Raw genomic sequence first — 21,276 nt, forward strand, 5'->3', positions numbered from 1 at the left:
TAACTGAATTGGTTAAATTGGTTAAATTCTTAGGTGCAGCTACAGATTTTGCTACCAACTCCTTTTTCTAAAGAAAATATGTGTAATAATGCTCTTAGTAATAAAGTTTTGTTTGTTTGTTTGTTTTTATAGGAAAGTGCGAAACAAGGCTATACCACTGCCTGAGATGAAGAATGACCTTATCAAAGCCTCTACCTTGGGAATCTGTTTAGCCTAGGTTCCTAAAACTCAGAACCTAAGGTAAAGCTCTTGTGCCAGTGTTCTGTCTGGGAGTGGAAGCTCAGGGCAGCAAGAGTGAGAGAAAGAAGGCAGTGAGGGAGTTCTCTGGTGGCCTAGTGGTTAAAGATATGGCATTGTCACAGCTGTGGCTTGGGTCACTGCTGTGGTGTGGGTTTGATCCCTGGCCCAGAACTTCTGCATGCTGTAGCATAACCAAAAAAATAAATAAATAAAAAAGAAAAGAAAAGAAAAAAAGAAGAAGAGGGAGAAGAAGAAGGGGAAAGAGAAGGAGAAGGAAGTGAGGCAGGGAGGAAGGGAAAGCAGATGCAAAGGGGTACATGGCTGAGCTGGCCCGTGCTTCTCAAGGAAACACAGCTGCTGCTCCACTGTGTGGGGCACAGACAAGCTACTGCTGAAGCCCCTCTGTTCCATCAAGGATAGAAGGGCAAACGTTTCATGGGCAGGCTTCTCCTCAATTCTAGACCTCCCCACTTTCTAAGGCATTCTGATCAACCCTCACTTGGTCGTCTGAGAAGCCCATTTCTGTGGACCCCTTCAGTACTCATGGATAGTGAGTCCTAAGTACTCTAAATATTTCAGGCAATGGGTTTGATCTACGTTCTTTGGCAGGAATTCAGGTAGGCTGGCTTAGGTGTTTGTTCATTCCACAGGCCAGACCCTGAAGGAAGGAATGCTTACCATTATTGGACAGGTTACAGGACAGTTGACAATGACTGGGCATGGCTAGAATCAGAGTTTGAGAATCACAATTGGAGCTTAAATATGCATCAAATCCAGAAAGGCCAAAGGTAGGATTTAGTGGCTGAAGCCAAGGGACTGTGGAAGCAAAGACCAAGGAATGGGAGGTTGAAATAAAGGAGGACAGGAGATTTGGGTAAATAACCAAGATGAGTGGTGGCAGGTTTTTGGGTCTTTCAGGAATGTACATTGTAACTGAGCTGAGCTCATCTGAAGAACCAGCTACACAATAAAAATAATGCACTTTCTGCTGCCTAGTGGAAAATTCCAAATTTGATAATTATTTACCAAGTGTTTACTTTGGCTACATACTTAAGGGCTCAATCCTTAAATTGCTTACATTCTGTAAAGAAATATAAATTGTGTACGTATTGCTAAACCACAAGAAGGTAGGAGCTAGGCATCACATGAGTTGTATAAAAACATACTCTAGTTACTCAGAGGGATTAGAGAATTGAACTTTGAATTTTAAACCATAGATTTTTGAAGAGAAGAGCATCATGCTTTGTGAAGATTTACCTGGAGGCAGAATTTAAAACAGATCAGAGATGAAGTGATAAAGACGCAAAAATCAATGATGGGATTATGGTCATGGTCGGCACATGAGCAAAGAAAGTTTAGTATAAGTCACAGTAGTAAAGGCAATAAATATATTTTGAACTTACTCATTTAAGTTTATCTTTTTATTTTTTAATTTTTTTTGGCCAAGTCCGAGGCATGTTCTACTTCTGCGGCCAGAGATGGAACCTGCATCACAGAAGAGACCCAAGCAGCTGCAGTGACAATGTCGGATCCTTAACCTACTGAGCCACCAGGGAACTCTAAGTTTATATCTTTATAATTTTTTTCTTTAAGACATAGTATCAAAGATAAAGTACATTTAACTCATGAAGTCCTTTGAGACACCTCTTTATACACTGGTTTGGCTTTGTTTATAGAGTCTGAAAGTTTGAAGGAAGGTGCCAGATAATAAAGAACAAGTATTATTGGAGGAGATAACATTGTAAAATGATTTATGCCTACTTGAGTTTTGGAACCAGACACATCTGAATTCAGATTTATTTGCCAGTGTGTCATCTTGGGCAAGTTGCTTGAAATTCTCTGAACCTCTGCTTCTTCATCTATATGAGGAATTATAATAGGAGATAGGAGAATTATAATATTTCCCTCATAGGGTTAAGGTAGGATTTAAATGAGACTGCATAATTGCAATCTCTCTAGCTTTGTTCATAGGGTCTGGAAAGCCAACATTTGGAAATATAAACTATGGTTACTTCAGAACCTTTGCAATAGTCACATCTCTGCCATTTTACATGGTAATGGTGCCACTGGCAGATAATCTGAAACTACAGGTATCCTGGTCTGGTTATGCACAGTTGAAGTTGTCCTGAAAAGAGATACTGTGTCCATCTATTTCGTGTTGTGGATATTAGTTTTCATTTTCATACCTAAAGTCAAGACGTGGAAGCTCTATTTAACATCTACGTCAATGCAAAGTAATGTTTAAAAGCACATTATATTTCTTCGTACAAAGCTCTAACACTTAAAAAAAAGTTTTGAAATGCCAAGTACCTAAGTGTCTTCTTACATTCGTACCTTAGTGATGCACTTTCTTCTACGTGTGTCTGTGTGCACATGTGAATACACATAACTTTAATGATTTGATCTAAGAGATGCCTGGCAATAATTAGACCTCCGAGAACGTGGAAGAGGATTACCTGTTTCTTCTTTGGCTTCATGTGGCTAAGCCCAACCAAGAAGATAATAACCCTGAAAACGCTTTGATGCAGAATTTCAGCTTCGAAGGAGGAGGGGGCGCGTGAAAGTCAAGAGAGACAGAGGCTTGGGACCAGAGTTGCTGGGACATGTCAGGTGCTTTGGTCTCTGACCCGTGACAACTGAAAAGAAGAGGCAGCAGAGAGAGTTCAGTGGTCACACCGGGTGTGCCACTGCCCTTCCTTAGTTAGGGAAGATTGACTCATTATTCCTTTTCTTTCACATGCCTGAACCTGGCTGTCCACACTGACAAAAACTCTCAGGTTCACATCCATCTGAGCTATTCAACGATTTATTTTGCTGGAGTTTCCTTGTGGCCCAGTAGGTTAAGGATCTGGTCTTGTCACTGCCCCGGCCCTGGAACTTCCACATGCTGCTGGTGCAGCCAAAAGAAAAAAAACAAATCTATTTATTTTGCAAGGCAGTGTTAGGACCCATCCAGGAAATACACAAAAACTACCTACAAGAACCTACAGTTTCTTAACAAATATCAAAATCCCTCCTTCTATGGAAAGAATGAAGAAAAACTCCAACAGATAAAAATAAATTGGAAAGCAAATAGTGGAAGTAACCAAAACGAAGTAGACTCACAGATACAGAGACCAAACTAGTGGTTACCACTGGGGAGGTGGAGGAGGGGTGATGCAGGGAGGGGGAGGGCTGATGCAAGGGTAGTTGTAAGACAGACTCAAGGATGTATGCACAGCATGGGGAATAGAGCTAACATTTTGCAATAACAGCTAATGGAAAGTAACTTTTAAAATTGTATAAAAATTATAAAAAATTAAAAAAAATAGGAATTCCCTGATGGCATAGCAGGTTAAGGATCTGGCACTGGCACTGTTAGGGCTCTGGTTGCTGCTGTAGCACAGGTTCGATCCCTGGCCTGGTAACTTTCGTATGCTGCAGGTGAGGTCGAAAAAAACAACCAACAAACACCAAGAATTTGTTCAAAAAATTTTTTTTAATAAATTAGGCCAACTAATCACTACCTCCTGTAATTCGGAAGTAGTGCTAACATCAGTGGTATCTTCTTCATGCGTAATATCAGATGAAAATACCTGACTCATTTTGACTTATTTTTCACAGAGACTGCTCGTATTATAGTGGTCTGCATTCCCATGTGAACACAATGATCGATTTTAGTTTGGCATGAGTGAAAATAATATTTCCCCCCCAAAATAAGTAAATAAAAATAAGTCAAGGAGAACTTCCAATAAGATGTTGCACATGGTGGTTCCTGCCCCCGTGAACACCCTTCAGATGCACTGGCTCCCATTTGAAGAGACAGTACAGGGACCGCCTGGCTTATTAAACAGTTCACCGAATACCACGGATGAAGTTTAATGAACTGTGACTCCTCCAAGCCCAGAACACCTAGTTGCATGCCTTTGATTAGCGAGGCTGGGAGATGTGACCTCCTGAACCCTGAGTAGTTGCGGCAGACAGAAACGTAAACACCAGCCAAAGCAGCAAAGTCATAGGCATTAACTTTTAACAAATATTTATTGAATATCTAGCAGCCTCCACGCTCATATTCCAGGAGCGATTGGCAAACTGAAGGAGGGAGAACAACAGACACGCATGTGACCAACCACAATTTGTTTTCACATGTGCTGCATGAAAGAACAAAGAATTCGGAGAACACATCCAAAAAAGAAAAAGGAATACATTCTGCCTGAGGAGTTGGAGGAGCCTGGAGGAACTCACAGAAGTGGTGGCATTCAAGGAAAGTCTTAGGAAGGAAAGAAAGTCACCAAGCAGAGGAGGTGGGGGAGGACATTCGATAATGAGAGTGGAAACAGCACACAGTGTGGCAGTGAGGAGCACATGGTGTGTCCATGGAAGGACTATGAGTTGTGGAGGTAAGAAGGGGCAGAGGGGATTAAGAAGTGATGCTATAGTCATGTTCTAGAGGAATCTGAATGCCATGTGAAGAAATTTGGGGAGTTCCCATTGTGGCTCAACAGGTTAAGGACCAGGGGTTGTCTTCCTGAGGATGCGGGTTTGGCCCCTGTCCTCAATCAGTGGGTTAAGGATCTGGCAATTCTGTGAGCTGTGGCTTAGGTTGCAGAGGTTGCCATGGCTGTGGTGTAGGCCTCAGCTGCAGCTCTGATTCAATCCATAGCCTGGGAACTTCCATATGCCAGAGGTGTGGCCATAAAAAAAAAAAGGAAATTTGGGTTTGGAATTCCTGGTGGCCTAGCAGTTAAGGATCCAAGGATGTCACTGCTGTGGCTTGGGTTCAGTCCCTGACCTGGGAACTCTTGCCTGCCATTGGTATGCCCCTTCCTCTCCCCCCAAATCTAGGCTTTATTCTGTATTATGAAATTGTTATATCGTTCATTCAAATAATATTTTAGAGGGCCTACTATGTGCTAAGTACTGTGTTAGCTTCTAAAAATTAAAAGAAAGAGACAGAACAGTCATCCTTCAAGAGACGCACAGGCTAGCAAGGAGAAGAACAGCCCAACGAGCCCAGCAGAAGTTAAATACTAGGTAGAGGGAATTCTGGAGAATGCGGGAGACAAAAGTAAATTTGCCTAAACAGGGAGGAGTTTCCGTCGTGGTGCAGTGGTTAACGAATCCGACTAGGAACCATGAGGTTATGGGTTCGATCCCTGGCCTTGCTCAGTGGGTTAAGGATCCGGTGTTGCCGTGAGCTGTGGTGTGGGTCGCAGACACAGCTTGGATCCCGCGTTGCTGCGGCCCTGGTGTAGGCCGGCGGCTACAGCTCTGATTAGACCCCTAGCCTAGGAACCTCCAAATGCCGTTGGAACAGCCCTAGAAAAGACAAAAAGATAAATAAATAAATCCACCTAAACAGATGGACTCTTAACATGAACAACTACTAGTTAGCTGGCTTTGTGGTCAGTGTTGGGAACTGCTGTGCTCTCTGCACCCTGTGCTGGCTGAATCCCGAGATGACCACATGAGGCAGGTCCTCTTGTGTTATTACCTCCCTGCTCAGGATGCTGAAAACGCACACAGAGCTGGAATTGCCCGCTCGTATAGCTGGATTTGAAACTGGCACTCTGGCATCAAGTCCAAATGTTTAACAACTTCCCCCTTTTGTCTCTTAAGGAAAAACAGTATTTGATATGAGGCTCAGAGGGCGAGAACTGCAGACCCCAGAGCCCTGCGATGCGAGGTGCTCAGGTGAGTGGGGGAGGGGAAGGGGACGGTGGTGGTGGTGGGAATGGGAGGTGTTGGGGGAGCTGCAGGTTGGGTTCCATGCTGGGTCCAGGCTCCCATCAGCATCTGCGCATCAAACCCAACTGCATTTTGGGGGACAGTCATTTTCTAACTTGATTTGTGTAGGTCTTCAAAGTCTTGATCGCTGTCTTTCTCGAACCATATCAATAGGAAGCCTAGTTACCTTTCCCACATTTCAGGAAGGGATCAGGGAGTCAAGATCTTGTCTGCCATTCGAGCTTAGCCCACTGGTGCAAAGATGCCGCACCCCCTAGGGGCATCCGGCTGCCACAGTAGCCAGTGATGGGCAGCTCAGGTGATATTGACTCACAAGAAAATGATGTCAAACAAGGCAAGGAGAAACTTTTGGTGGCTTGTAAGCATCCTTGGGGAGAATGGTGGATGTACTTCTCTAATTTTCTAGCCTCACACTAGAGATTTCTATACCTAAAAGAAGGGAAAGGAAATGGAGACTATCACTCCGTTTGCCATAACCTGACAAATCTGTAACTGGAGTACAAACCCACCCCACCTGCCCTCCTGGCTCACTGGTACCATTATCCAGAGCAGGGGGGTTTCCATCAGCTTTGAGGAGCTGAAGATCTGGCAAGCATTTGTACTCTTAATGCCTTTTTTCCTGTTAAAACAGATGTTTTTCTTCCTTCCTTTTTTTCATTTCTTCGTTTCTTTCCTCTCCCTCACTCCTTCTTTCTCCCTTCTCTCTTTCTTTTTCTTTCCCTCGAAATCTCAAGCCAGAATCCTCTACATCCCAGGATCCTTGGGGCGGGGGGGTGTGGCGCGGGGCGGGGGGGTCTTTAAGGAGAGGAGCCAGGCAGCTGCTTGGGCTTCTCAGAGCTCAGGGAAGTCACTTCCGCTCCTTGATTCTTACTTCTTGATTTAGAAATCAGGATGGCAGGAGCATCGCAAGAGATGACCTCAGCTGTCTATGGACATTAAAAAGATGTGGTACACATACACAATGGAATACGACTCAGCAATAAAAAGGACAAAATAATGCCATTTGCAGCAACATGGATGCAATTCATGATCATCATACTGAATGAAGTAAGTCAAATACCGTATGATATCACTTATGTATGGAATCTAAAATACATAATACCGTATGATAAAGACAAATACCGTATGATATCGCTTATGTATGGAATCTAAAATATGGCACAAAGGAACCTATCTACGAAACAGAAACAGACTCATAGACATAGAGAACAGACTATGCCAAGAGGAAGGGGGAGGAAGTGGAATGGACTGGGAGTTTGGGGTTGGTAGATGCAAACTATTACATTTAGAATGGATAAGCAATGGAGTCCTACTGTACAGCACAGGGAACTCTGTCCAATTTCTTGGGAGTAGACCATGATGGAAGATGGTATGAGAAAGAGAATGTGCGTGTGTGTGTGTGTGTGTGTGTGTGTGATTGGGTCACTATGCTGTATAGCAGAAATTGACATAACACTGTAAATCAACTATACTTTAATAAAAATTAAAAAAAGAAGAGATGACCTCTAAGAATCCTTAGGAAACTCTATGACGAGCAAAACTCAACAGAGAACTAAAGCTGCTCCCCAAGCACTACTTCTGGAACACTAACATCTCAAAGAACAGAAGGAACTGTCATTTGCTGAATGTGAAAGGTGGTAGCAAGGAATCAGCAGAGGCTTCCAGCGGAAAGCTCTAGAGTTGAGAATGGGAATCCTCCCCAGGACTTGGTAGGTACCTGAAAAGACACCCCCACCTCTCTTAGGACCCATCCTCCCTCCTCCTCTCAGGGGTCTCCCTCCTCACTCGCTCTCAGCTAATTCCCACAGATGTGCTGAGTGGGGATGCCAGGGAGATTTAACTCTAATAAGGAACCCTTGACATCAAAAAAACCTTTAAAATCGGAAGAAATAATAATTCACTAATGGAGTGAATCCAGCCATGGTGACAAGCCTGAGATAGATGTTTGAGAAAGAGCAAGGAGTTTTCATAGCACCATTAAAATCCACCTCTACAGGCTCCCAATCTGTAAGATAAGACCCCCACAGTCACTGTCAGTGGTCTGCGTGATGAGGTGGGGCATCAGAAAGCAGATTATTTCATTAGCCTAGACTTACCCACAAAGACCTCAGGTATTTCAGCGGAAGACAACGTATTATTTTACAATTAACTTTGAAACTTGCAAATAAAAGTAGGCTGCTATTTTTTTTTTTTTTTTGCATCCGGGGGTAAGCCCACATCAGGAGTGCAGGCTGGGAAATGGATTGCTAGTGACCATCATTCTTTGCAGGGTGGTGACAGTGGTGAATAATGACTCACTCTGAAACCTCACAGCCCAGATGTGTACAGCAATGACATTCACACTGGACTAGCGTGCTCACAGTAAAGCTGACCAGGGCATTAAAAAATAATAAAACCTCATTATAAAGAAATGAAAAATACAGCCATATCCAGGTATTTGCTTCAGCATAGAATAAAAATGATGTTAATTTGGAGTTCCCATCATGGTGCAGTGGTTAATGAATCTGACTAGGAACCATGAGGTTGGGGTTTCGATCCCTGGCCTTGCTTAGTGGGTTAAGGATCCGGCGCTGCCGTGAGTTGTGGTGTAGGTCGCAGACACGGCTCAGATCCCGAATTGCTGTGGCTCTGGCGTAGGCTGGTGACTACAGCTCCGATTCGACCCCTAGCCCGGGAACCTCCATATGCCATGGGAGCGGCCCTAGAAAAGGCAAAAAGACAAACACACACACACACACACATATATATGATGTGAATTTGATGGGCTTAAGGTGGCACAGAAGAGACTGTCATTCTTACCATTGTTTTGTCACTCCATGCATGATGCTTTTCTGGGGAAAATGTACTGAAAAGCTTCCTTATTTTTTTTTTTTTTTTTTGTATTTGAAGAAAGAAAAAAGACACATATGGAAAGTTGGTTCCAAATAGTCACAGGAATAAGTATCAGCTAGCTGTGGCTGAATAACAAACAATCCTGGAATTACTGACTTAAAACAACCCCTATTTATTTAGCTCCTGATTCTGTGGGTCAGCAATTTGGGCTCATCAGGATGGTTCTTCTGGTTCTTACTTGTGTGTCTGTAATCAGCTGTAAGATAGGCAGCTGGCTGCCATCTGGGCTGACCGAGGCAGAAGCAGAATAGCCTGAGCAGACTCATAAGGAAAGGGGAAGAATTGTGTCCATTTTTGCAGTCTAACACAGATACTCTGCTATGCCTACACACAGAATAAATGTGTTGACGATGGAAAAGAAAAGAGGAGTTTTGGCCTTATGGCTAATTCATAATTACTGTTCTACTGGAACAGAATCAATTCCAAAATAAGCTTTTTGTAGTCCCTTTCACCATCCTCAAGTCACCTTAGTGTCTAACAGTATATACAAATATATGTAATAAGCATAGGGTATTACATAAAAATCCTAATTTTAGCTTGTTTTGCCTGCTGCGAAGGCTTTTTTCCTCACCACTGTGTTTTGGTCACCTTCAGCTAGTGTCATAGACTATCATTGGAGAGAAAAGAAAGATCACATTAAAGATTAACACTTCTGATAATAATGGAGTTATTTACTTACTGCTTAGAAAACAGAAACAATTTTCCCAGAGTTGGTTACATGTGGAAACAGTACTGGAACCTCAATTTCTCGATTGTTGGGTCAATGTTCTTTAAACCATGCTGACTGCCTGGAATGATTTTTATGAAATAAGTCTAATGATTTACTTACTTTTCAGATGGCCCGAGTGCTCACGGACACAGTGTCCTGCCTGAAAAAGTTCTCTGCTGGAATAAACAAGTTCAGCCAATGGATCAGGACCTCCTTGCTGTGCTCAGAGTGGCTATTGCTACTTGCTGCTTCCAGCTGCTTTCGTCCTGCCCCTTTGCCGCTGGCTGGTAATTCTTGGGGAGGGATGAGGTCCCAGCAGCTGGTGGTGGTGCTCCTGCGTCTTCTCTGCTGGCAGTAGCACTTACAATTAATCCAGGCTTCTCCGAAAAAGAAAACCCCCAAAAACAGTGGTATAAGCATTGCTCTCTCAGAAAGCTGTTCTCACCTTGTGAAAGTTGAGTTAGGCAAACAGGGACAGAATGGTAGCACCACAAATTCCTCAGAGCCCAGGGTTTCCTCTTTGTGTTTCTAACTGCATCTTTTTCACATTCCTTCCATCCTCAAGATCATCCCAAGGCTGCTGAAGCTTCAGTCATCACATCTGCTGTCCAAGCAGTGAGAAGGCAGAAGAGAGGGGGGCAAAATGAGGAACAGCTTCCTTGAACATTCTCCTTGGATATCCCATCCAAAAATTCATCTTACTTCTGTTGACTAGTGCTTATTACAAGGCTGTACTTTGTTACAAGGAGATCTGGGAAATGCAGTCACATCACCAGCCTGAATAAAAGAAGGGTTTTCTTACAAAGCAATAAGAGGAGACTGGGTATTGGGCAGGTAACTGTCCCTTTCCCGTAATTACCCACTGGAGACAGCCAGGCTTTGGTGAAATAAATAAATGTCTTTTTGTTCCCTCCCCGCCCCCCGCCCCCTTATCTGGGAAGATTCTCCTGCACTTTGTGGCAGGAGGTCAGAATTTGTTTCCAGTGATGGGGGCAAAATCTCTGACAAAAAATGGTAACAGGACTTCCCAACCATTCCATATCTTTAGGGGAACTTGTTTTTTGTTTTTGTTTAACTAAAATACATTTGACCTCATGCGACTGATCCTCCTTGAAATGTATTTTGCACTGAACATTTTAAAAGTAAATTTTGGTTAATAGGAAATAAAAATAAGGCTAAATAAGGTAAAATAGGAATTAAAAATAAGCAATGAAAAATGCTAAACTAGCCATCAGAAAATGCAGACTCGGAGTTCCCATCATGGCTCAGTGGTTAACGAATCCGAGTAGGAACCATGAGGTTGCGGGTTCGGTCCCTGCCCTTGCTCAGTGGGTTAAGGATCCGGCGTTGCCATGAGCTGTGGTGTAGGTCTCAGAGGCGGCTCGGATCCCCAGTTGCTGTGGCTCTGGTGTAGGCCAGTGGCTACAGCTCCGATTCGACCCCTAGCCTGGGAACCTCCATATACCTCGGAAGCGGCCCAAAGAAATAGCAAAAAAGACCAAAAAAAAAAAAAAAAAAAAGAAAAGAAAGAAAATGAAGATTCACTTGAAAAATATTGACAATACTAAGTATCAGTAAGGAGTGGTTATTAATGGTGCTCCAGTGGAACAACTGGAATTCTGATATATTGCTAATGAGAATGTACAGTGGTAGAGCCATTTTGGAAAACTGGTAAGTTTTAGAAAATCAAACCCACTCTTAACTGTATCACCCTGTCTTCCTCTCCTCTGCATTCACTCCAAAGAACTGAAAACATATGGCAATACCAAGGTTTGAACACCAATGTTCATAGCAACATTATTCATATTAGCCCTCAACTGGAAACACCCCAAGTGTCCCTTAGCAGGTGAGTGAATAGACACATTGTAGTGTATCCATGTGGTGGAATACTACTCAGCACTAAAAATGAACAAACTGCTGAGATATGCAAAACTGATCAGCCTAAAAATGTTAAAAATACGCTAAACAGAAGAAGCCACCCACAGAGAGTACATACTCTGTTCTTCTATTTATAGGATATTCTGGAAGTGGGGAAATTGTAGGGAGAGGAAACAGATCAGTTGTTACAATGGGCTGAGGGGTGAAGAGACTGATGACCAAGGGGACAAGGGTGATAGAAAACTTTTAAATCTTCATCAGAGTAGTGATTACATGTATGATTTGTCAAAACCCATTGAAGTGGCTGCATTTATTGGATGTAAATTATGTCTCCAGAAAGTTGATTCTTTAAAGGGCATCAGGATACAGCTTGGAAGCAGTTACCCATTTATCTCCAGAGACCCCTAATGAGGATACATTGCTGTGTCCACCCTGGGGCCACAGGAACCTATCAGCTCAGGAGCATTGGATTGATCTGGGTGAGAAGAAGCTTATCTTCAATAGGATTGGGAAGCAGGACAGACAATTATCTGAGTTTGGTAAGTGTGTACTTTCAAGTGGTTCATGGGACAAAATCCTTGGGTGGATATAATGGGAAATTAACCAGTGTCTGCCTGATACTTAATTTCTGAGTAAGTAAACCCTATCCAAAGGGCTCTGTGCCTCATAGTCGCTGCCTCCAGGCTTTACCTAGTAAGTCATTTATAGTAAGATTGTGACAGGTTGGGCATAGAAGTGATTGTTTGAAGCAAGGTATGTAAATGAGCTCAGCTTGGTGGGGAAGACAGCTCTCCAGACTACCTCACGTAACCTGCTCACTCCTAATCTGGGGTCATATCTGTTTCTAGAAAAGTTCCTGGAGAAATTAGCTGTATGTTTTAAACCACTGCCACTGTCTACTTAGGAGATAAGTAAACTTTGTTTTGCTCTTGGAATGCGGGCAAGCTTGTGGTATAAGTTAGGAGCAATAATTATGGTAACATGGATATGGGAATGGCAATTATCTTAACAAGTGTGTAGTTTTGATTTGTTAAAGCAGCCCCTACATTTTACTAGGTCCTAGGAGATCAAATACATTTGGGAAATGCTACACTTTGTGACGCCCTCTTGATGATCCAGAAAGAATATTTGATCATTAGAGTTTAAAAGCACTGTATTTAAAAAAGGAAAACAGTATTCCCCAATCTTTCATGATCGAATCTTCCTTTTTTTTTTTTTTCCTTACCTTTTGCTTCCCACACAGGACATTTTAAAATTTCACAGAACACACTTCAGAAAACGCTATGTAAAATGAAAAGATTTAATTGCTACGGACACACTCCCCAAAAGTCACTGGTCTTGGTGCCACATGTGTGAAGTGATGACACATGACACACTGAAATAACTTTTAGGGACACTGCTGGTTTTAATTCACTAATTTTATATCTGTAAGTAAGCTTTGGATGCACATCAAGGTAAAACATTTCATTTCTACACGTAGTGTTAATTTGACACAGTATGAACTTCCAATTTATATTCATAATTTATCCATTTGCAGATACAAAATTTGGTACCAAAATGATCACGTGGAAAAGCAGGATGATGCTGGCAACATAAACCACTCTGGGACAATTAGCCACCTGGCCTTCAATAGATGCAGTGGACTAACTGGTTTGCATGCTGGTGAAGGCTGGAACTATTTCAGTGTTTCTCCTTGATATCATTTGTGGAGGAAATTTTTTTAGACATAATTTTAGGGGCAAAAATAGGAATATTAAAAGAACATCTGAACTCTTCCTCAAAGTTAATGTTTAGAAAACTTCTCAGTGACTGGCACAAATTTGTTTGATCTAAGCCATTATTTCAGCTTTCAAAGGTGCAAATAACACATCCACTGTACATCCTTGTTCCATAATTCTGATTTTCTTTATGAGAAGTTTTCTCCTTATTTACCTGAAAGGGTTAGATATTTAATTTCGTCAAGAGGTATTTAAGTATAATTTTATGATTTCTTTTTACACGCATGTCCTCAATTAAGAGGACATGCATGTTCTTGATAATCATCAGTTGACCCTTGTCAGTGGCTTTGGAAAAAACATGTACATGAAGTCGATGAAGAAACTGTGCTGTGATCATCTGAAGGTGAATATTTAATATAGGCTCAAGTGTCAAAAGCATCTTGGTGCATTTTTCTTTCTTAGATCAAGATGTATCTATATTTATAGAGCCAAAATAAAAACGGCCAAAATTTGTTTTCCAGAGTTACAGGCAACTGGACACTTTCCTGGTGGCTGTCCTGGGCCTGAGCCAGTGTACCTTATATTTGGTTGTTTATAAAGTAATGATTAGAAATGTTAATATTGAAAAAATTTACTTTTGTGATTGTGTCTAATGCAGGCACTACAATCTCAGACCACTCTGATCAGGAGTCAATGTAATGAGAAAAGGGTGAAAAGACAGAGAATTAGGAAGCCCTTAGTATTTCTTAGTGTTAAATTTCCTTAGCTTGATAACTAACAAGCATACATCTTATCATCTGTACAAAGAAATAATAGGAAGTTCCCATTGTGGCTCAGTGCTAATGAACCCAACTAGTATCCCATGAGGATGCAGGTTCCGTCCCTGGCCTTGATCAGTGGGTTAAGGATCCAGCATTGCTGTGAGCTATGGTATAGGTCACAGACTTGGCTTGAATCCTGCATTGCTGTTGCTGTGGCTGTGGTGTAGGCTGGCAGCTGCAGCTCCAATTCAACCCCTAGCCTGGAACTTCCATATGCCGCAGATGTGGCCCTAAAAAGCAAAAAGCAAAAAAAAAAAAAAAAAAAAAAAGAAGTAACATTTCTCCTACCTAGTGTACCTGGGAACATAGAGGAATTTAATTAGATTTTATGTAAAAACATATCAGACATAAAAGCAATAATAATACAAGATGTAAATATATAATACAAAAATATTAAAATGTATGGACACTTTTTCCTAATTCCTTAGGACAGCTAGGGGAATCACATATCATGTTGGATGTTACCAAAGGATGACTGGAAAGAAAGAAGAAGGGAGGAAAGAAACAGGAAGGAAAGAAGGGAGGAAAGGAAGGAAGAAGGTGCAATCTGGATTTCATGCTCATTATAATAAGGATTGTCCAAGGGGCTCATTAATTTTAAAAATGCTTACTACATTGCCCCTGCTGAAGCTTGTTAATGAGAACTCTATTACGATTTTGTGTTGCAGTGTTTGTAAAATGCTATGTGACAAGTTCCACATCTGTGCCCTGTTGGTGACCCTGCCCAGCTGCGCTGAAGGGGACTCCTGGGGCTTTGAGAGGACGTAGGGGCCCAGGCCCCACTCGTCATGGAGACCCTCATGTGATTCTGTGTCCAGATGAATGTAGACCCACTGGACTACCATTCTCACCATTAAAGAATTAGTCTGTATAGTCTTGTGAATGCTAAATAATAACATTTATGTCTATTGGAGAAACGTTTCATTAGAACAAATACACATTTTTGAAATAAATGCTCTGCTGGGGTTGATCACAGGGGGAAAATCCTAAAATACCCCAGTAAGTACTCTCATCACTCTGTACGCCATCAATTCTCAGAAAAATTGAAATGTATATGTAAATCTATGTAAATTATACAGCCTGATAATTAGCATCTTGAGGTTCTTTTGGTAAATTTCTCTTAAGCTTTAGCTAGGTAGCTCTAAATTCTAAAATTGACTGCAGACGGAAAATACTTTCCAATTCGGGTGTTTTCTCTGAACTAAATAATTAAGTAGCTCAGTTGATTTTAACAGCCTTTAGGTAAGGAAGGAGTAAAATGGTAATATCCTCATTAGGGGATAATATGTTCGTGCAGGAGAAGAATTCACAAAGATGAAAGGTCGATAAATGGAAATGATTCCTTAAGTTTGAGTGCTCTGGACTGTGCCATGGTGTAAAGCACAGGAAGTTTTAGTGTCTCCATACATTTGGCAGTAATCCAAAATGGTTCATTCTAATGCAGAAGGTACCATCTCTCTTAATCTCTAGAGGTTAAAAAAAAAAGTTTGGAAATAAAATGCATTCTTTAGAATGTTTTCTTTTTTATACTAGATAAAAAATGAACCAAATGTATTTGTAGAGTGTGATCATTTAACTTTGCCTCTGAATTACTGAAAAGGGTACAAGAGCTATTTCTAATATTGCCCGTCAAGCTGGAGGCTTTTCTCTACTTTTCGTCTTCTTTTTGGGTCATATTTGCTTCAGCTACATTGGGAGACTATAAAGGCTCAGATAACCAACTGCAAGGTTAACTATTTTGCAATGTTATCGATCAACTGAATAGAATTTTAGGTTCCAAACTCTTGATACCAAAAATCACTTTTAATTTGCCCGTTTAATTTGTGGGATGATCCATTCATTCAAAATGTCCCATGAAGGTTTGTGGGTTAATTAAATAGCTCATCTGGTAGAAATCCCAGTGTTCAAAGGACACAGTTAATCCAATCTTCAAAGGATATAAAAATAAGATAAACACAAAGAAATAGAAAATAAACGAACATAAAATGATGCCATATTTTCTTCCCGTAAACTTGTCATGGTTCTCTTCAAATGTCACTTGATGTTTTTTTCATATTTAGGATGAAAAGATAAGAAGAGAAAAGTAGAAAACACGTTCAAGTAGTTAGTATTAAAAAGTTTCAGTGATGTTGAAAAGCAGAAGATTGCACTTATAGAATGCTGATGTGGCAGAGTGTATAAACATGTGCCTCAAGACAGAAAGACAGATGTTCAATTAACAGAAGTTTTCTTTTGCTGTTTGGTTTTGGGGTTCTGTGTCAATCCTGAAAGCTCAGGAAAGGAGACAAGAATATTTATGAAGGGAAACAGATTTTACCCAACAATCCCTGAACAACATTTATCACGTTAAGATGTGTCCTTGAGTAAAAAGCCAGGTAGACAAACTGGGGAGGCTTTAAAAATAAATGCATTGTGTTTGAGAATTACAGCCAAGATTTCCCACTCAAGATGGTAGACAGAGCACTTACACCCATGCTCCTGCAATCAGAGTCCCTCTGAAATCACTAAAAGGATATTTTTAAAACTATGTGACCATAAGTGTACCCACCAGCGGCCCAGAAATATTAAGGACCATATGGATGATGGAAGTGAATGGGATAAAATTAATTGGAGGAAGAAAAAGAGAAAAACATAACTGAAGAAATAACACACGACCAAGAAGAGTCAGATCTTTGAGGGAAACAAAGAACAAGTCAGATACACACATACATACATATATCTGTGGATGTGCTGAATTTTAAAATTGGACAAAACGGAGGAGGAAGATTATTGATCTGGAAGGTAAAGTTAAGGAAATATCTTATAATATTGACCAGAAAACAGAGATTAAAAATTAAAGTGAAAAGCCGTGACGGATAGATACAGGGCACTGAAGACGTTTCCAATAAGAGTTCCAACTATAGAAGTTCCCATTGTGGCTCAGCAGAAATGAATCTGACTAGTATCCATGAGGACACAGGTTTGATCCCTGGCCTTACTCAGTGAGTTAAAGATCTGGCGTTGCCGTGAACTGTGGAGTAGATCACAGACTCAGCTGGGATCTGACGTTGCTGTGGCTGTGGTGTAGGCCAGCGGCTACAGTTCCGATTCTACCCCTAGCCCGGGAAACTCCATATGCCTCAGAGGTGGTGCTAAAAAAAAAAACCAAAGAAGAAAGGCAGTTCCAGGTATAAAGAAAAAATTGAGGAGAGGAAATAAATAAAGAAGTAACAGAAGGAAAATTCTTGGCGATTTTAAAAAAAGACAGGACTCTTTAGGAGTTCCTGCTGTGGCCCGGCAGGTTACAAACCTGACTAGTATCCATGAGGATGTGGGTTTGATCCCTGGCCTCACTCAGTGGGTTACAGATTTGGCATTGCAGCAAGCTGTGGTGTGGGTCCCAGATGCTCAGATCTGGTGTTGCTGTGGCTGTGGTGTAGGCTGGCAGCTGCAGTTCTAATATGAACCCTAGCCCAGGAGCTTCTATATGCCACAGGCACGGTTCTAAAAAGAAGAAAAAAAAAAAAAAAAGAAAGAAAAACAGCAACAAGTCAGGACTCTTCAGATTGGAATCACGAAGTAACAACCAAGGCTAATGAAAACAACAACTAAAATATTGGGGATAGAGAATTCTAGAAAGTCAGGTCTCCAAAATGGACTGAGAACAGACTAGCACCAATCTTCTAATTAGAAACATGAAATGAGAGCCATTAATGAAACTGTGCCTTCAAAGGTCTGAGGAAAAGATATTTTTACAAAATTACTGGATAGGATTAATAGCAGATTAGATGCTAAAAGAAGAGATCAATGAACTTGAAGGAATTGTAATAGAATCTACCAAAAATGAGACCCAGAGAGGAGGGAAAAATCTTAAAAAAAAAAAAAAAATGAGGAGCAGCTAAGAACAATATGCCAGAAAAGAGGATTACAAAAACTGGCATTGTCACCATTCTCCTTTTCAGAATGTATAAATTAAAAGTTTAATGATAAGTCATAGTCTTTGCGGGAAGATTACAGAGAGGATGAAAATAAACTATCTGGCGCACAGAAAATGAGCAGAATTTTTTCTGTCTTTTTGATGCAGATGAAGGCATTTCTAAAGGGAAAAATTGGAGGTCATACAAAGCAGAGTTAGGATCTTGCTCAAACCGATGAATGCTTTGACAGTGTTCAAGTGGCTGCTGGACCGGATATCCTTTTCCAGGAGCTTGTAAGCTCCAGTATGAAAATTTCTGCAACCATGAGTAGCATCAAAACTGCCCCAACAACTGAGAAAATGGAAGGATTTCCAGTGGAAATTTAACAGCATTGTAAAGATAGAAGGCATTAAATTATCATGGCTTCGTTTAATTGGAGTGATTTTGGTTACAGGGGTCATCCTGATATTGTCATCTTTTTTTTTTTCTCTCCCTAGAGCAAAAATTAAGTAGCTAAGTCTACTGGAGTGTTTTGAGAAAAATTGATGTAGGAACGCTACTCTCAGTATGGTATTTATCAGGAATTCTTTCCAGAGATGAGAGACAACTCACTGCCCAGCTCATAGTCTGGTCCAGGATAGATTTTCCAAGCATTTTATTGAAGGGAAAAACAATACAGCAAACTGATTTTGATCTTAAGGCCAAAGAAGTAGTTTCACAAGTTGGCTTACTTGAATTACCCGAGTTAAAAGTTCACTCTCCCACTGAGGCCCCCTAAACCTCAATTTTATTTTCCATGACAAGTTAAATAAATAGCACTTCCCGGGGTGGCTCACCCCACCACACTCTGGCTAGGACAGAACAACCAGCACCTGTTAGAGTGATGACAAATACCTGGCGTATTCACCCCAACACACCAGGGAAGAACAACTGCTCTCAAGGTCAATTCTCATTTTAATTAAATATATCTTAAATGTATTTTAAAGGAAAGACTTTTTTGTACATGATCTTTAATAAAATGGAACTCAAGCGATAAACCCAGGGCATCTGACAACTTAGAATATCATAAGATGCCACCTGGACCTCCAATAGGACCCATCTCCTCATGGCTATTTGATAGAATGTTCAAAGTTGAGGAATGTTTCATTGCAAACTGTTGAACTGGTAGCAGATGGAGTTCAGGATAGACGCTGTGAAAACCCCTTGTCACAGAGCAGCTCTAATGAGATTTCAAACGACTTACCCAACCACCTTTCCATCTATTTTTGTCCAGTGGCATCATTACCATGAAACCCCTGACATCCTTATCTAATTTGCCATGCTTATCTCCTAGCAGCTGGAAGCTTCTGGAAGGGATATATTGAGGTCATTTGGAATCTTTGCTGACATGTTTCTTGTTACTAGATCCCCAGCCCTCCAATCAATGAGTCAGGGCAAAAAAATCTCAGGGCAGCGTGCTTCTAAATTCTCAGGTCAATACTTGATCCCTCCGAATATTCCACAAGGAGGTCCGCAGGGATTGCAGGAATTAATAGTTGGTATATTCCCGAAGAAATGAATACTTGAGTGCTTGGAAAAGGAGGTCTGCAGATGCAATCTACTTTAGTGCAGATTTCTTTTCCCTTTCTTTCTTTTCTTTTTTTATTTCTTCTTTTTGATTCTTTGGTCCTTAGGTTGAAGAGTGTTTGTCTCTTTTGTGGTGCTGAGTTTCAGGGACAGTCATAACAAGCATGCTTTTCATTTTGGCAAATATAACATTATAATATTGAATTTGCTTATATTGAATATATTTTTTCTTTTTAAATATTGGATGGAAATGGGATGTTATCATTTTATATTCATATCACTTCCAGAAAAGGTAGCTCAAGAAATGTTCTTGATATATGGCAAATACGTTGAAGATAAGTGATATCTCTACATTTGTTTTTATTTCATTTTTTATTTTTTGGTCTTTTTGCCTTTTCTAGGGCCACTCCTGCAGCATATGGAGGTTCCCAGGCTAGGGGTCTAATCGGAGCTGTAACTGCTGGTCTATGCCAGAGCCACAGCAACTCGGGATCCGAGCTGCGTCTGCCACCTACACCACAGCTCATGGCAACGCTGGCTCCTTAACCCACTGAGCAAGGCCAAGGATTAAACCCACAACCTCATGGTTCCTAGTCAGATTCCTTAACTCACCACCATGGGAACACCTCTACATTTGTTTTTAAAACAATATTTTTTAAATGAGAATTTTTGATGTGCTTCATGTCTTCATTTTTTCTGGTGGTTCACAGAGCACATCAGCACCTACCTGGGAACCAAATTAGAACTTGAACCCCATGGCGATGGTACCCAGTCCACACAGATATTTGAGAGTGATAAGTGATTGATGCAGCATCTGGACCTGACATCTGTGGGGAAACAGAGGTGAGCGAGCCTTAAAACCTCAGCTCTAAACAGAAAGGAAGGTGACCCACAGGCGTACCAAGCCTGAAGCCTGAGCTAGGAAGGGTCTTTTGGCCAAAATCTCAAAATTCTTGTGTTTTCTTTCCCTTGGCTTTTAGCTCTGTACACAGAAAAATGTTCCGTTATTTGCAGTTTCTTATTCCTCCGACTCTCGATAATTAAAGACTTATACATCCGTCTGCAAAGACAGACACCAGATTCACTGCTGCAGGATGTTGCATTTGATGGCGGCGTGTTTATGGAACATCAAAAGCCTGTTTCTGACGTGTGCTGCAGACTAGATGGACCTTGTGGTCAGACAAAGCTGCTCCTAGCTCCTCAGAAGGGTGCAGAGCTCAGAAAATCACCAGATTTGGAGACTCCTCAAATTAAAGTAATAAGCATGTTGGGGATTCAAGTTTAAACTGAGGAGAGAGATTTGTCTGAGAACATTTAACACCCTATGATACCGGTAATCCTGTCATTTGGTACCATTTCATTTTTCAGTTTAATAAGGAAGAGATGAACCTTCAGTCTCAAGTCAAATAAAAAGATTTTCAAAACCAGACTATCTCCTGAAAGCGTCTGTGAGCTTTACCAGACCTGCTGGTTCCAAACACCATAGTTGAGGTTCTGACAGTTTTCTCTTGTTAACATCCATCGCTAGGTTTACGATTTTATTCCAGAGACGTGCTGGGGCCAGAACCAGAAAGGCAGGTTCCCACCTCTCTGTTAAGTGAAGAAAGTGAAGGTGAAACAGCCAGCCATGAGGTTGGACACGTTTAAAAGTTTCTTCTCAGAGGACCGGGATGTTTGGATGTTTGCATTAGCACGTAGGCGGGCAGACACTTGACTCACACAGGAGTCCCATCAGCCCCCTACCATCCAGAGAAACCGTGTTGAAGATTATCTTGAAAAACCAGAAATGAGGGGATTTAAGCTGATGTGCCCCTCAGGGCCCTTTGCTG

At 41.2% G+C, this 21,276-nt stretch overlaps 1 long non-coding RNA gene across 3 annotated transcripts; it reads left to right on the top strand.

Annotated features, from left to right (window-relative positions):
• The first annotated feature begins 4,434 nt into the window (after positions 1-4,434).
• Positions 4,435-20,876, top strand: LOC106507634 (uncharacterized). Of its 3 annotated transcripts, XR_014807652.1 has the most exons (11): positions 4,435-4,619; positions 5,839-5,913; positions 6,851-7,014; positions 9,696-9,855; positions 10,134-10,402; positions 11,845-11,985; positions 12,295-12,873; positions 12,984-13,567; positions 14,414-14,525; positions 20,158-20,290; positions 20,428-20,876. It is a non-coding gene; the product is annotated as an uncharacterized LOC106507634 (long non-coding RNA). The 3 variants fall into 3 exon arrangements; XR_014807651.1 differs by lacking the exons at positions 20,158-20,290; positions 20,428-20,876 and adding an exon at positions 14,654-15,539; XR_014807653.1 differs by lacking the exons at positions 14,414-14,525; positions 20,158-20,290; positions 20,428-20,876 and adding an exon at positions 14,654-15,539 and having other exon boundaries at positions 12,690-12,873.
• Positions 20,877-21,276: the final 400 nt, after the last annotated feature.

The sequence above is a fragment of the Sus scrofa genome, chromosome 6, assembly GCF_054392235.1.
Source record: "Sus scrofa isolate SSC_HxYL_T2T_F1_AM1 chromosome 6, Sscrofa_HxYL_maternal_Yorkshire_Landrace_v2.0, whole genome shotgun sequence".
NCBI lineage: Eukaryota > Metazoa > Chordata > Mammalia > Artiodactyla > Suidae > Sus > Sus scrofa.